At 43.7% G+C, this 16377-nt stretch overlaps 1 protein-coding gene across 2 annotated transcripts in view; it reads left to right on the top strand.

Moving 5' to 3' along the window:
- LCP1 (lymphocyte cytosolic protein 1) overlaps nt 1-16377 on the top strand; it is a 94039-nt gene that overhangs the window by 42201 nt on the left and 35461 nt on the right. The window lies entirely within an intron of this gene.

The raw sequence follows: 16377 nt of genomic DNA, 5'->3' as shown, positions 1-16377 counted from the left end.
TCTTGCATTGGCAGGCAGATTCCTTACCACTGAGGCCCCTGGGAAGCCCCACTGACTTGTTGAGCCCTTATTATTTGTGGGGCATCATGCTAAGCACTTGACAAGTATTTGCTTTTGTATTTCTAAACAAAAACTGCCTAAGATCGATGTTATCATCATCTTATGATAGATGACCAACTGAGGTTTGGGGAGAGTTACGTTCAAGGTCACAGAGCTAGTCAGAGCCCAGATTGACACCTTGCCTCTTTCCCATTTTAATATGCATAGCTTCTTAAATGTGTAAACCTCGTCTGTTTTCTTTGCATTGTATTTTCTAACATGATCCACTGGCTGCTTTCTAATAAGTCTAGGTTTTCCTTTCTGTGATTGAATATTCAATGATTATTCCTAATTTTCTATCAGACAGAGATCCCAACTCTGCTTTTGATGGGTCTCCTGGTATACCAAACATAATTGACAAACAAATAAATAAATGCTTGCGGATTCGATGGTACAAAGTCCTTAAAATAAGAGTTGGGAAGGGATTCAACTAGGCTATGTAGTTATTTAAAATTTTGACAAAAGAAATGTTACAGTATATCCCATGAGTAAACTGGAATTGGTAAATATTTGCCCCCTGAACTGTGGCTTCCAACAAAGTGAAGATAAGTATAGTCCATCAAAAGAAATACAAATTTCTGTCTCAATTTACCTGTAACTCCTCATTTTGTTTTTTTATGAGAATGAGCTTGTCATTAGAGATTCCGAAAGAACTACTCCAAGGAGCCCATAGAAAATGGGGTTGCCTTATTGAGAATAAATAGAAGCTTCGGTTGTTGGCTCTAGTACATGATTGTCAACTGCATGTTGTTTCAGTGTTTTTCCAAAAAGTGCCTGGAGAATTCAGGAGTAGATAAGAGATAGAGGCAGAAAAAAGGCCAGCAGAATCAGCACCCAAGCATCGATATGCCTGAGAGTGAGGAGTCGTAGGCCAGTGGGCTTCATCACAGATACTCAGATCTCTTCTCGTTTTGTGACTCACAATGGTTGTGGTCAGGCTTTTCTTAATATTGCTGTACATTTTCCCACTCTGGCCACACTTCCTCAACTGTTAGAAGGTACTTTCCACAGTAAGTATCTTGGGCAAGACTGAGCCCAGAGCCCCTTGACCACTCAACATGAGATCAGCCAATACTATTGCTGTTGGCTTCTGGCTGGTATCAGCTACTAATTCCACGGTTGCTTTTGAAACTGACTTCAAGGACTTGGGAGGAGAGAAGTGGTACAGGAGCCAGAAGCCAAGCTAAGATCATTTGAAGATAATGCATGTGTGAAATCTAGATTTACACCCACACACACACATAACAATTAAGTGTGAATTTTAGACAGTGACTCCACATAATATTTCATACAATTTATAATGGAAATTGGGTTTGTTCCCCAAGATAATTTTGTAACAGAAGTTCTGGTCCTTTTTTATTTTTCTCCATCTTCTCTCCCTCCCTTTCCTCCCTTCCTTTCTTCCTCCTTCACCAAACACAGTTGTATACAGTTGAAACACTTTTTCTTCTTTTATTCTAACACAGCTCTGTGGATGAACACTGTGACTACATTATTATTTTTATGGTAATGTAATTGCTTTACAAATGTTGTGTTAGCCTGTTCTGTACAATAGAGTGAATCAGCTATAGTTATTTAGTTAGTTCAGTCGCTCAGTTGTATCCAACTCTTTGCAATCCATAGACTGCAGCATGCCCAGGCCTCCCTGTCCATCACCAACTCCCAGAGTTTACTCAGACTCATGTCCATTGAGTTGGTGATGCCATCCAACCATCTCATCCTCTCTCATCCCCTTCTCCTCCCGCCTTCAATCTTTCCCAGCATCAGGGTCTTTTCAGATGAGTCAGTTCTTTGCGTCAGGTGGCCAAAGTATTGGAGTTTCAGCTTCAGCATCAGTCCTTAAACGAATATTTAGGACTTATTTCCTTTGGGATGGACTGGTAGGATCTCCTTGCACTCCAAGGGACTCTCAAGAGTCTTCTCCAACACCACAGTTCAAAGGCATCAATTCTTCAGCACTCAGCTTTCTTTATAGTCCAACTCTCACATCCATACATGACTACTGGAAAAACCATAGCTTTGACTAGACAGACTTATTGTGTCTCTGCTTTTTAATATGCTGTCTATGTTGCTCATAGTTTATCTTCCAAGAAGCAAGCGTCTTTTAATTTAATGGCTGCGGTCACCATCTGCAGTGATTTTGGAGCCCAAGAAAAGAAAGTCTGTCCCTGTTTGCATTGTTTCCCCATCTGTTTGCCATGAAGTGATGGGACCAGATGCCGTGATCTTAGTTTTCTGAATGTTGAGCTTTAAGCCAACTTTTCCATTCTCCTCTTTCACTTTCATCAAGAGGCTCTTTAGTTCTTCTTCGCTTTTTGCCATAAGTGTGGTGTTCACCTGCATATCTGAGGTCATTGATATTTCTCCCGGCAATCTTGATTCCAGCTTGTGCTTCCTCCAGCCCAGCGTTTGTCATGATGTCCTCTGCATATAAGCTAAAGAATCAGCTACATGTATATACACATCCTCTCCCTCCTGAACCTCCATTCTACCACCACCTCAGCCTGCCCATCTTGGTCGTCACAGAGTACTACCCTGAGCTTCCTGTGCTATACCACAGGTTCCCACTAGCTGTCTATTTAACACACGATAGTCTGTGAACCCTCATCTCCCAGCTCATCCCACCCTCCACCCCTGCCCTATGTCCACACGTCTGTTCTCTACATCTGCATCTCTGTTCCTGCCCTGAAACTAGGTTCATTTGTATCATTTTTCTAGTTTCCATATATGTGCATCAATATATGATAATTGCTTTTTTCTTTCTGACTCACTTCACTCTGTATGACAGACTGTAGGTCCATTCACATCTCTACAAGTGACCCAGGTTTGTTCCTCTACCTGGTTGAGTAATGTTCCGTTGTATATATGTACCACATCATCTTTATCCATTCACCTGCCGATGGACACTTAGGTTGTTCATGTGTGTGTATATGTGTGTGCGTGAGTGCTCAGTCATATCAGACTCTTTGCAACCCCACAGAGTGTAGCCTACCAGGCCCCTCTGTTCATGGGATTTTCCCAGCAAGAATGCTGGAGCGGTTTTCCATTTCTTCCTCTAGTAAGTTGTTCATATGGTAGTTCTGGTTTTGGTTTTTGAAGGAACCTCTGTACTGTTATCAATATCCCCATTTTATATATAAAGAAACTGAGACTCATAGAATTTAAGTAATGTGTATGCAAGTATGCAGAAAGAAGCCGCTGCATCAGAAAATCCACCATCTTTTTGCTTTATGATGTAATTTCCTAGTTCACTCTTTTTTATGTATGTAGCAAGCTTAATTTCATAAAGAAAGATAAGATCATCAGTGGTTGGATTAAGTTTGTAAGAAACCCGTCATGCCCCCACACTCGCTTAGATTGGGAGAAATGGTCTTGTTATAGCCTCAGTGAAGCTGTAAACTAAATGTGTGCTGTTCTTGAAACAAGTGGAAGAAACTCCTCCCATTATCCTCCTCTCCATCCATATATGGAGTACAGAAGATGTAAGTCCATCTTACATTTCATGGACTGTGCATCTCAGGGTATTTTTTTTTACAACCTCTTTGACTTTGATAGTTGCTCAGTCGTATCCAACTTCAGGACCCCATGAACTGTAGTCACCAGGATCCTCTGTCCATGAGATTCTCCAGCCAAGAATACTGGAGTGGGTTGCCATTTTCTGCTCCAGGGGATCTTCCTGACTTAGCGATCGAACTTGGGTCTCCCATGTTGCAGGTAGATACTTTACCCTCTGAGCCACCAGGGAAGCCCGTTGTTGGCTTGTTTTTCTGATACTTTCTAGACCAAAGTAGGATTCTTGGAGGCTCTTCTCCTCTTCTCTGATGAGTCAGTGACTCACTTTGAGACTTCGGGGAGCAACCTCCCTTTTCAGGGCCCCCATTTTCCCATTTTCTCACGCTGCAGGGCCATACTGCCTGAGATTTCCCTGGTTCAGAGCAATGTAACCCTGGGCCAGTTACTTAAATCTCAGTTCCCTCATCTATAAAGAGGAAATAATCGTAATGCCACATAGAGTTGTGGTGGAATTCAGCTTGATAATGCTTAGAAAATATTTAGTGTTGAGTAACCACTAAGGGAACATTAGCTCGTCTTCCATTTGTCCTTTAGCTGTTGTTTTCTCTGGCCCAACATAGATAACCTTTCTAAGGAGAGCATATGGCTTCGTCACTCTATATGAATAAGGAAAAGACTGACTGATCGTTAAACAGGTTCCTCCCATCTGTGGAAACTCAGGTCACATCTTAGTACTTCCGGCGCACCATGCATGTCTCCCCTGGGGGGAGCTGTGTTCCCCCTTCCCAAGAATCTAAAAAGTCCTGTTTTCTAGTGACTGGTGTCTTTCTCTCTTACCTAACAGGCCAGGGTCGCATCTTATATTTGCATCACCAGCATCCAACCATGACCTAGAATAGAATAGGTACTTGGCAGATGTTGATTGAAAGAAGAAATGTACAAATAAATAGATGGTATGTATATTTATAAAACATGTAAAAGCATATACACCAAAATAGATCAGTTGTCACTAGGTGTTGGAGTTACAGGTGGTTTATATTTTATTCTTTTTACTCATGTACATTTTCTAAGATAAACATACATTACTCTAAGATAAACATGTATTACTCTAAAAACAAGTTCGTAAAAACTGCAAAATGCCATATATCATATAGCTACTATTTACTGACTTAGCAGGGATGACAATTCAGAGGGCCCTATTCAAGAATTTGTTCTTCAGTTGGTTTGGTTTGTTGCCTGTTCTACTGCATGTAATAAGCCAATTTATTCACCCTTCGAGGAGGCTTCCCAGGTGGCTCAGTGGTAAAGAACCCGCTTGCCAATGCAGGCGACGTGGGTTCGACCCCTGGGTCAGGAAGATCTCCTGGAGAAGGAAATGGCAACCCACTCCAATGTTCTGGCCTGGAAAATCCCATGAACAGAAGAGCCTGGCGGGCTAGAGTCCATGGGGTCCCAACTAAAACAACTTAGTCATGGACATGTAGGATTGCCAGAGGAGCAATTTCATAGTCCAGATAGTGATGTGCAAATTATACTCAGGTGAACTCTGGCACCCATTCCAAGTTCTTTCCTGCGTGTGTTCCTGATACATTGAGTTTGTGCATCCAGGCTGATTTTCCCCTCCTTTTTGTCCTGATCTGTTGCCACACCACAGTCCCTTTCCCCGCAGCAGGACTCGGCTCCAGGTGAGACACTGTACCCCGAGGTAGAGGCCACAGCGTCAGCGGCGGCCAGCAGGGTTTACAGAAACGGCCCAGCCCCAGGCCCTGCTCTCTCCCGCGGCTGGAGGCTGGGGCCCGGGAGCACCCGCAGCCTGGTTCAAAGACGGCCGAGAGACACTTGCAGAGTCGCTTTTCCCGCCAAGTGGCCTCATATAAACTTGACGCATCCGCTTGCCTTTTCTGACATTTGTGTCTTTCAGTGGGAGGGATATGATAAGTGTGAACACAAGAATGGCCTCCTCAGTGGCTCAGATGGTAAAGAATCTGCCTGCAATGCAGGAGACCCAGGTTCACTCCCTGGGTCAGAAAGGTCCCCTGGAGGAGGAAATGGTAACCCACTCCAGATTCTTGCCTGGAGAATCCCATGGACAGAGGTTACCGTCCATGGGGTCATAAAGAGTCAGACATGACTGAGCAACTAACACTTTAAATTTCACATGAGAATGTTAGTATTTAGCTCCTCAAAGAAGGTGAGAAGAAGCCTGCTCAAGCCCTGGGTACCATTAGTTTATGGGTTTGCTTCTTCACGCTTACAACTGATTTCCTGCGTACCTACTACGCCCAGCCACGAGGCAGTGCTGTGAGATGACTTACATTTTGTGATCTCAGAATCTGCCAGGAGAAATGGAGGTGTGGACATGCGGGCTGAGCCATAGAGGTCTGAACCAGAGCTCAGAGAAGGAAGGACCACAGAGCCCCACCCAGCAGCCGGAAGGACAGGATGTCTTGCTAATCTCAGATGTCTGAGGGTGTCATTTTCATGTTCCCCTATGAATTTGGCGTTTTGTTTTTAGAACTTTATGCCTCAGTGTGAGTTAATCTTACTGTGGTTTGCTTTGGGGTTGCTAAAAACTATCAGAGGTCCTTCCTGTGAAGTCAAAAATGAAGGTACAGATGAATACACAGGGCGTTCATCCTGCCTCAGTCTTTGTAACCCTGAAGATGCCAGTAGGATTTGTACATTGTAACAAATGTTACATGTTGGCATGGGCATATGTTGTTTGTACTCGGGACCTGGACACTGCCTTCTCGTTACCTAGATTAGGTTCTCCTTCAGGTGCAAGAAACATACGTGAAATTATATTCATAAGATATTTGAAATCATGGGGCATTTGTACTTGACCATTACGTTGAGCTGGTCTTACTTAAAGAATAACATTCCCTCCTAGGTTTGAAAACTTACTATCAAGGAAACAGAGAAGTAAGGAGCCCTGGACGACAGTCCCAGTGAGCTCTGTGACATTGGGCACATCTTTTAATGTGGGTGTCATTTCATTCCTCTGTGTTAGGGGACTGACCAGATAGGAAATCTGGTTCTTTTATCTCTACATCCTATGACTGTTGTTATTCTTGTATTCTCATTTAAGGAACTTGGCATAGATCCAGAAGATAGCAAAGAAAACTATTTAGAGAAAGAGAGCCTCCAAAAACAGGTCTAAAGAATTTTTTTTTTGAAGGTCCAGTGGCTCTCACCAAGGCATGTGACGGAATTTTTATGAATCGAGCCGCTTCTGTAATTCCCTCTGAGAATAGCCCAAGAGAGGGCGCTTTCATCATATCAGCCAAGATTTAGGTTACAGGGTAGGCATGTGAGACACCGGAGAGTTTGTCGGGTTGCCTTATTTGGTATTTTTGAGAAAATAGTAGATGGCTCTCTTTCTGGGACAGTGCTTGTGCAGTCTTGCCTAGAAACCAGAAATGAACTGGAGCAGCCGGACTTAAGCTGTACGCACCGACCTCCCAGAAAGCGGAGCTCACGTGCCGTTCTGGAAGCTTCCCTGCTCTGGACTGAGCAGGGGAGCCGCTGAGCTGTGGGCATCTGCCTGGGTCAGTGAAGAGAATGCATGAGGACAGAGCTTTTCCCGATGCTGAGGTAAGAGCAGGAACCAGGTGGGGCTGGGAGAGGCTGGGTCCACTTTAGAGAAGGTTCTTCTCCCCAGAGATGCTGCAGGGCCACGGCCACAGCTCCTCATGGCCCCTGGCCCTTTTCCTAGGCTCACTTGAAACGCACCTCACCCTGGCTCTAACTTGTACCTTACACTTGTCAGCTAGTGAACAGACTTTTGGAACTTTTAACATGGAAGGGACTTCCTCTCCCAATTTACAGATGAGGAAACTGAGACCCAGAGAGGCTGATGTTGCATAGACTGGTAGCAGCCTGGGTCTTCTGATCCCCAAGCTCTCTTTTCCACTCCCCGCTGGTTATTGTGGTTTCCTTGGAGATGGCCACATGTCGAAATTATCTGCTTACCTGTAGATGTATTGCATGGGCTGATTGAGATGTTTGATGTTTTTATTTTTTGACAAGCTTCTGTGCTAATTTCTTACTCTTATCTCATCTGACCCCCCTCCACCCTTGCAGCCCTGTGTTTAGGCTTTTCACTTGTTCATTTTTGATCTTCAGAACTCTTTTCATTCTGTTAACCATTTGGCAGTAATGAGCTGTCATCTCTGTGTTGGATCTGAAACTTGACCTTTAACTGTGGGCTCCATGACGTCCCAGGGAGTCCCTTGCTTGTACCTAGTAACCAGGGCAGTGCTTTGCACGCAGACTCATAGGTGGAGTGAATGACTGAAGGAAATGAATGACGTCTGATATTGAGACAAGGCTGTCATAGTGGCTTGTCAACTAGCCCATAATAATATTCAGCTTTTTGAAAAGACGTGTTTGGGGTTCGCTGAGCTTCCAATAGGTGAAAGTCTGGATCTTAAGTCCTTGTGGTTGGATGTAGAATGAAGGGTAGCTGTGGTCTTTCTAGACGTGAATACCAAGACTATCACTGTCTGCAGCCCCGGGAAGGAGACAGAAGCCAAGGCAAGGAGGGCCTGGCAACCCCAGCTTGGAGCATCCCTTTTGCTTGCCAGAGGCCTACCCCGCGTCGCATCCTTAGTGGAGGGGGCAGCTTGGTAGAAAACAGGCATCAGGGTGTGCTGGGGGGGGAGGTGGGCAGCTGGGCACTCCTGAGTTGGGGCCAGAGCGGGGCTCCATGTCCCACTGCTAATGCAGCTTCAGAAGCCCCTCAGCTTCTGAGGTTGATCAGATCACAGAGACCCCCAGAGCAAGGTCAGGTCCATCAGCTTTGGAGTAATTGGGGCTGCTGGCTCCCTGGGGGTGTTTTCATCACCTGAGATAGAGAACCACTGAGCCTGTGCTGGGAGTAGCTTCCCGTGCCTCACTGACCACTGCCGTGTTTCCCTCCGACACTTGCAGAGAAGAGTCCTGCCCCCTGCAGAGCCTTGGGAGAACCCGTGTGTCTGCAGGGAGAGAAAGGTCAATCTAAAAGAGATTCTGACTTGACCACAGAATTCACAAGGGCCCCTTTAAGTGGTCGTCTGTATTTGAGGACAGTTATAGTTATTTGGGGGCTTCCCAGGTGGCACTCGTGGTAAAGGGCCTACCTGCCAGTGCAGGAGACATAAGAGACCCGGGTTCGATTCCTGGGTTGGGAAGATCCCCTGGAGGAGGGCGTGGCAACCCACTCCAGCATTCCTGCCTGGAGAATCCCACGGAGAGAGGAGCCTGGCGGGCTACAGTCCTGGGGGTCCCTAAGAGTCAGGCACGACCAAGCAGCTTGGCACACACGCATAGTTATGGGGTTCTTAAAAACAAAGGCATTTGACATATATATGTTGAGAATCATCCTTTCTGTGAAAGTTTGGAATATCTGTATCCACAGAGAAAATATCTTACATAGCTTACATAGAAAATTATCTCCCGTGCGCCCCCGCCAACCACACACAGTGTTCTACTTTGGAAAGGAAAGGAAACAGGATTAAGGGAAAGCAAAATTCGGTCCTTATCTGATATAGCTGTAGCATGATTGCTTTTTCAAAAATTTACGGGGATTTTATTTGGCTTTGGAATCCTGAGTATTGTATGTTTCCCTTCTTTCATCATCAGAGTGTAAGGCTAAAGAGGGCAGATTGATGATGTTCTGGACGTCGCGTTGTTTGGGGTTTACTTATTGCTCAGTGAGGGGTTCGGAAGTTGTACAGTTTCCTCCTGGATGCATACTGAATCAGAGGGAAAGCTGGGAACCTGGGTCCCGAGTTTCCTGTTGTGCTCTCCCCACTGTGTCAAGTTGCAGAAAAAGTAGGGCACATTCAAAACAGTCCTTGGCAATGTGATGCCAGGTTACAGATAGGGCTCTGATCCCAGCAGTTATGTAACTGGGTATCAATCTATCGAATCAAAGTACTGACCCACACAGCATTACCTGCTTTCAACAATGATGCCAGCCCAGGAGCCGTTCCACTCGGCACAGATCACGTGTTACCAGCCTTTCTGCTTCTTTTCATTGTCAGTTAGGAAACTCCTCAGAGAAAATTTAGCTTCCATTTTAACGTTCATTTTACAGCATGCATTTCCTTCTCTAAATTCTCCAGCACTGTGTTCTGTAGTGAACTCCTACAATTAGTTCCTACATTCAGATTTCAGGGAACTTGAGTGAAATGCTTTTAGTGTAAGAAGTCATTCTGAGAAATTATCTTTCACTACCCATCTGGAAAATACCAGCCTCCTTTAAACAGAGACTTAGAACTCGATGACCTAAAAGAAGGAACAGGTTTTGTGGCTTTTGAAGTTTGGAGGGGGCGGGGTAGGGGCAGTAATTTGATTTTCTTGAGGCTTTAAAATTAACCTTCTGAGAAGAACGACTGGTTCCTTCTTTGGCCAAATGTCCTGGGATTCTGTAATCATTGATTTAATAAATTTAAGTGCTTGCAGAAAAATGAGCGGCCAGACGTGACTTAGATAAATGATGTGAGATTTCTCTTCTTAGATTTATGATTTGGGCAGTGGTTCAGAAATGGGGTTCCAGAACTCACCACTGATTTGCAAAAGACCTTAAAGTGGTTCTTGGCAAAGTCATAGTTAGATGATGTAGTCATTTAAAAGGAGCCCACTTAGTGCAGAAGCAGCAGAGCAGAGCCCGAGAAAGAGCTCGTTCACGCCCTGGAAGGGACACGCCTTCCTCAACCACTTCTGCTAAGCTCCAAATGGGAGCTTCCAAATGACCACAGCCAGTCTCATTGCTGCAGTGACCTCTCTAGAGTCAGCTGCCAATATGGTGCCAGTAATTTACAAACAGACCCCCATCAATTATCTTTGGAAACTAACTCACACAATTATAATACAAGCCATCAAACACACATGAATTAACATGGGCAAATATTTTTTTCATATTAATAGACTGTGTGAAGTACCTAATCCTTGATTCTAACCCCAGCCATATCCTTCTTAGAAATGGTCCGCTCTGCATGTTTTTCCATTAATTACCTCTTCTTCCTGTTCTGCCTTGTGAAATGCTGTTAAATTAAAGGATCTGTTTGCAGTTGTGGGCCTTAATGGCCTGATTAATGGTCACTCCGGCCTTTTGCTGCTCTGCTCCTTCTGTTACAGACCCTAGCCTGGGAGTGCTTTGAAGACTTGTAAGCAAAGCACTTCATCTCATTGGAACTTCAATCTCTCTATCTATAAAATGAGGGAGTTGTGCTAAATGATTTCTTAGATTCCTCTGTCTCTACAAGTTGGATTGTGTTTCCAGGATTTACAGCTCACTCTGATGGTAAAAGAGATCCTCCCTCAACATCTATTCGTGTTTGGGCTCAACAAACCACAAACAGTATCGTAGTAATTTAGGTTGGTGACTACTTCTTCTCCACGTTTCCTCTCAAATGAATTCAATCTATTCTCTTTCCCGTTAGCTTTTAAATCACTGAAAAGTGGAAGTGTTAGTCGCTCAGTCGTGTCCAACTCTTTGAGACCCATAACATGAACTGTAGCCCACCAGGCTCTTCTGTCCATGGAATTCTCCAGGCAAGAATACCAGAGTGGGTTACCATTTATTCTCTAGGAGATCTTCCTGACCCAGGGATGGAACCCCGGTCTCCTGCATTGCTGGCAGATTCTTTACCGTCTAAGCCACCAGGGAGGGTTTTGAATTTTTTTCATTGGAAGGCTGTCTCACCATTTGGTGTCTCTGAGTTCATTTCAGTTCAGTCGCTCAGTCATGTCCGACTCTTTGCAACCCCATGGACTGCAGCACGCCAGGCCTCCCAGTCTATCAACAACTCCCAAAGTCCACCCAGACCCATGTCCACTGAGTCGGTGATGCCATCCAACCATCTCGTTCTCTGTCATCCCCTTCTCCTCCTGCCTTCAATCTTTCCCAGCATCAGGGTCTTTTCAAATGGGTCAGTTCTTCACATCAGATGGCCAAAGTATTGGAGTTGCAGTTCAGCATCAGTCCTTCCAATGAATATTCAGGACTGATTTCTCTCTGAGAGATCCTCCCCTGAGATCCTCTCTCTGAGTTAATCCTCCCCATTTATATAAATCTTTTAGAAGGTTTTAAAATAACCCTGTTTCCTTCCCTATATCTTTTATTTGAATGGGCCCTGCAATTTTTATGCTAAAGTATTTTTTCTTTTTTCACTATACCATGATCTTTATTTTTTATTTTTTGATGTGAATCATTTTTAAAGTCTTTATTGAATTTGCTATAATATTGTTTCTATGTTGTGTTTTGGTTTTTTGGCCGTGAGGCACATGGGAACTGAGCTCCAACCAGGGGTGGAATCCACATCCCCTCCGTTGGAAGGTGGATTCTTAACCCCTGGACCACCAAGGAAGTCCTCTGAACCATGATCTTTAGATGTTCTTTGTCACCCAACGCTGTAATTCTTTCGTTTTTCCTCAACCCTGCCCTTGATCCTTAAAAGGCAATCTCATTCCCTGCCTCTTTACACGTCTTTCTCACCAATCACTCACGTGCTCTAAAATCTAAAAGTCTCTGTCAAAGGATAGGCCAAGTTTAGACTCAGAGACCCCATTCATTCTCTTGACCTTTAACATTGGTTCATGTTTTCAGAGTAGCTAGGGCAGCACCCTCACCTGAAATGAAGAGCAGTGTCTGCCTTGTAGTAGGCTTTCGCAAATATTTGTAAGTGAATCGGTTTATCTAGTAACCCTGTGAACATCTGTGAACCAAGAAATAAGACACCCCCAAAACAAGAAGGGCCAGCCTTTACCAAAGACTTTGCTAAAATATAATGGAGGAGAGCCTTCTCTTCTTGGTAGAGAGTATAAAGAAGAATCAAACCAAATTAGTCATAAGAATTTAGTGAAGTATGCAAAATTACACACTGGTATCTTCCAGCAGAAGCCTTGATTTCTTAACACAGGAAAGCAAAAGCTTCCTAAGCTAGAACACCTGGATACCCACTTCATATTCTGTTTTTTTTTAAGATGGAAAAACTCAAACGAACTTTTTGGCCAAGCCAATACTTAATGAGTAATTGCTGGATGAGTGAATGGGTGGATGAAGTGAGCGTCTAAGAGAAATGCACAGCAGCCTGGACAGACAGCATGGGAGAGGAGAGGAGACTGGAGCACTGGAATCCTGATGCTCCTCTCCCTGGCTGTGTGGTCTGAGACATGAATCTTAACTTCTCTGAGCTCCTGGTTCCTGCTCTACGAAGTGTGAATGCATGTAGCTGAGCTGTCAGTCTTCACTGTGGGACATTATAAGAAACACAGAACTTGCGTTTACTACACCCCAGGAACGTCCTCTCACTCAGTTTGCGTGAAGCTACTGCTCTTGGGCTTCGTTCTGCTGCCCTAAGAAAACTGACTTTTCTCACGTAGATAGAATGAATTATGGAAGTGATAGCTCCTTTTTAGCATTTAACCTCTAGAGAACTTGGAACTAGATTTTCACAATGTGCAGGGTTTGAAGTATTAAGGCTCTCCCTCGCCGTTGTCTTATTTCACCCGTGCTTATTACTCCTTCTGCTTGATCACATTTTATTGGGTTTAGGTCTTAGGTTTGGGTCTATCCTTATAACTGGGCTCAGATTGGTTTGGAACAAGTGCATGGTATACGCATGTGCGCTCAGTCATGACCGACTCTTTGCAACCCCGTGGACTGTAGCCCGCCAGACTGCTCTGTCCCTGGGATTCCACAGGCAAGAGTGCTGGAGTGGGTTGCCACTTCCTTCTCTGGGGGAATATTCCTGACCCAGGGATCGAAGCCATGTCTCTTAGATTTCCTGGCTTGATTTTTTAAAAGGAAACTAACAATAACAACAAACCTCAAGGGAAGAAAGAAAAGAAGGGAGGGAGGGAGGGAGGGAGGAAGGGAGGGAGGGAGACAGAGAAACAGACAAGCCCAAAAGGAAGAAAGAGAAGTGAAGGCAAGAAAGTCAGGTAACCGGTGCCGCCGGGCTCTGAAGTTATTTTGGTGGCTGAGATTGCATTTCCTTACACAGTTAAGCTCTCAGCAGTTTCTGTCTTCTGTCCGAGAACCTAACGGGCCAATACCTTTGTAGATATAAGGTAAATAATAATACCATAGGTGCTTTTGATAATAAAAGATTGAAATAATAGCAATATATATAATTCCACAATTATATATATATATTGAAAATGGAAATAATAATAATAACCATATATAGAATCCCACAATTTAAAGGAATCGAAATAATAACAATATATATAATTCCACAGTTTTAAAATCATGCTCTTTGGAGTTCCCACCAGTGTGTAAGGTGACAAGAAGATGGGACAGTGGAGGGGGGGGGGGCATTTGGGTTTTTTTCAACTGAAGTCTTTCAGAGTTTTTTTTTTTTTTTTGGATTTACAATATTATATTTTAATATAATAATTATTTTATGTTTAATTTTATATTTATATTTTGGTGATATTTATTTTATATAATAATTTACAATATTATATTAGTTTCAGGCATACGGCACAGTGATTCCTTTATACATGTATAAATGTCTGTTCTTTTTCAGATTCTTTTGCATTTTAGGTTGTTACAAGGTATTAAATACAGTTCCCCATGCTATTCAGTAAATCCTTGTTGTGTACGTATTTTATATATAGTACTGTGTATCTGTTAATCCCATACTCTTAATTTATCCCTCCCCAGAGTTATTTTTGTTATTGTTGTTTACATGTAAGGATTCTATTGACAGAGGTTTGCTTAGGAAAATGAAAGTTCGAAACTACTAATGCATGTGATAAATGTATGTGGCAGTATAGAGAGTTGGTGAATAAGGGATGTGTATTTGCAAAGTTTAGCCTAGTGCATTTTTTTTGGCCAACAGGTTTGTGTTAAAACCGTTCACTGTCTTGTGTGGCTCGTTGTCACTGAGAAAAAAGTACAGCGGAAATGAAGTGCAAATATAAAAAAGGAAATCCATTTAAAGCAACATTCTGTCACAAATTTTAAATCTTTTTTAAAATCAGTAACTTCACTAAAATGCCCCAAATGTAAATAGAAACTCTTCTTCTTCCACACTCTCACCCCGCTTATTGCCTCCCCATTGGGAAATTCCATAAGCTTTAACGGAACTCCTGTTTGAAACATGGGCCTGTGAATTAGCTAGTGTGTTAGTCCCTTAGTCGTTTCGACTCTTTGCTACCCCATGGAGCCTGCCAGGCTCCTCTGTCCGTGGAATTCTCCAGGCAAGAATACTGCAGTGGGTTAGCTAGACAAGCGTGTAATCCTTTTTCTGTTGCATTCTCTTTCTACCCACTAGAGGGCAGCAATCATGCCCAGGGAAAGGGAAATTACTCCAGCACTAGGATAGTTTCTTAGCCAACGCTAGTCTTTCTGAGAACACCTAAAAAGTCCCCCAAATTCCCTTTAGACTTATTAGACGATCAGATTCCCTTCCTCTTTTCTAAAATAATCAGAGAAATTTGATAACTGACTTTGAAGTTATCTGTTGACTTGGCCAAACATACTCATTTGAAATATGAAAATGAACATATCTCTAAAAATGACATTTATGTGAAAAATGTGTTTTTGTCATATATTTCTGTGGTTCAAACTACTCCAAAATGTTGGGATTTAAAACCCATCTCTCAGTTCTCTTGGTATCAGAATTCTGGGCAATTCTGCTTCCTGTGATGTTGTCTGGGACTGTGTTCATCCAGGGGCTCAAATGGGCTGGAATGTCCAAACTGGCCTGCTCTGCTGGTTGGCAGTTGATGCTGGTTGCTGCCTGGGAACTCAGCAGGGACCACTAACCAGAGCATCCAATTATCATTCTTCCTGTGGCTTAGACATCTCAGAGCATGGCAGCTGGTTTCCAAGAGGGACCATCCCAAGGATGAGCATCCCAGAAGGAGGGAGCATTCCCAAAGGCAGGAAGCAGAAGTTTCCAGCCCAGACATGGCTTCTCTAGCCCTCTAAATACTAACAGCAGTCACAGAGTCAGCCTAGACTCAAGGAAAGGAAATAAGCTCCATCTCCTGACGTGAGGAGCAGCCTGATCACAGGGAGGAGAGAAATAGTGTGGACCATCTTTCAGTTCGGTTCAGTTCAGTCGCTCAGTCGTGTCCGACTCTTTGCGACCCCATGAACTGCAGGCCTCCCTGTCCATCACCAACTTCCGGAGTTTACTCAAACTCATGTCCAATGAGTCGGTGATGCCATCCAACCATCTCATCCTCTGTTGCCCCCTTCTCCTCCTGCCTTCAATCTTTCCCAGCATCAGGGTCTTTTCCAAGGAGTTCAGTTCTTCGCATCAGGTGGCCAAAGTATTGGAGTTTCAGCTTCAGTATCAGTCCTTCCAATGAATATTCAGGACTGATTTCCTTCAGGTTTTACTGTTTTGATCTCCTTGCAGTCCAAGGGACTCTCAAGAGTCTTCTCCAACACCACAGTTCAAAAGCATCAATTCTTCAGCACTCAGCCTTCTTTATAGTCCAACTCTCACATCCATACATGATTACTAGAAAAACCATAGCTTTGACTAGATGGATCTTTGTTGGCAAAGTAATGTCTCTGCTTTTTAATATGCTTTCTAGGTTGGTCATAGCTTTTCTTCCAGGGAGCAAGCGTCTTTTAATTTCATGACTGCAGTCACCATTCACAGTGATTTTGGAGCCCAAAGTAATAAAGTCTGTTAGTGTTTCCATTGTTTTCCCGTCTATTTGCCATGAAGTGATGAGACCGGATGCCATGATCTTAGTTTTCTGAATGTTGAGGACCATCTCTGGAGACCAAAAAGTGGAGTCCAGTTAAGA

The sequence above is a fragment of the Muntiacus reevesi genome, chromosome 11, assembly GCF_963930625.1.
Source record: "Muntiacus reevesi chromosome 11, mMunRee1.1, whole genome shotgun sequence".
In the NCBI taxonomy this organism is placed as follows: Eukaryota; Metazoa; Chordata; class Mammalia; order Artiodactyla; family Cervidae; genus Muntiacus; species Muntiacus reevesi.
The sequence above is the reverse complement of the archived record's forward strand: the minus strand, read 5'-3'. Positions and strand labels throughout refer to the sequence as shown.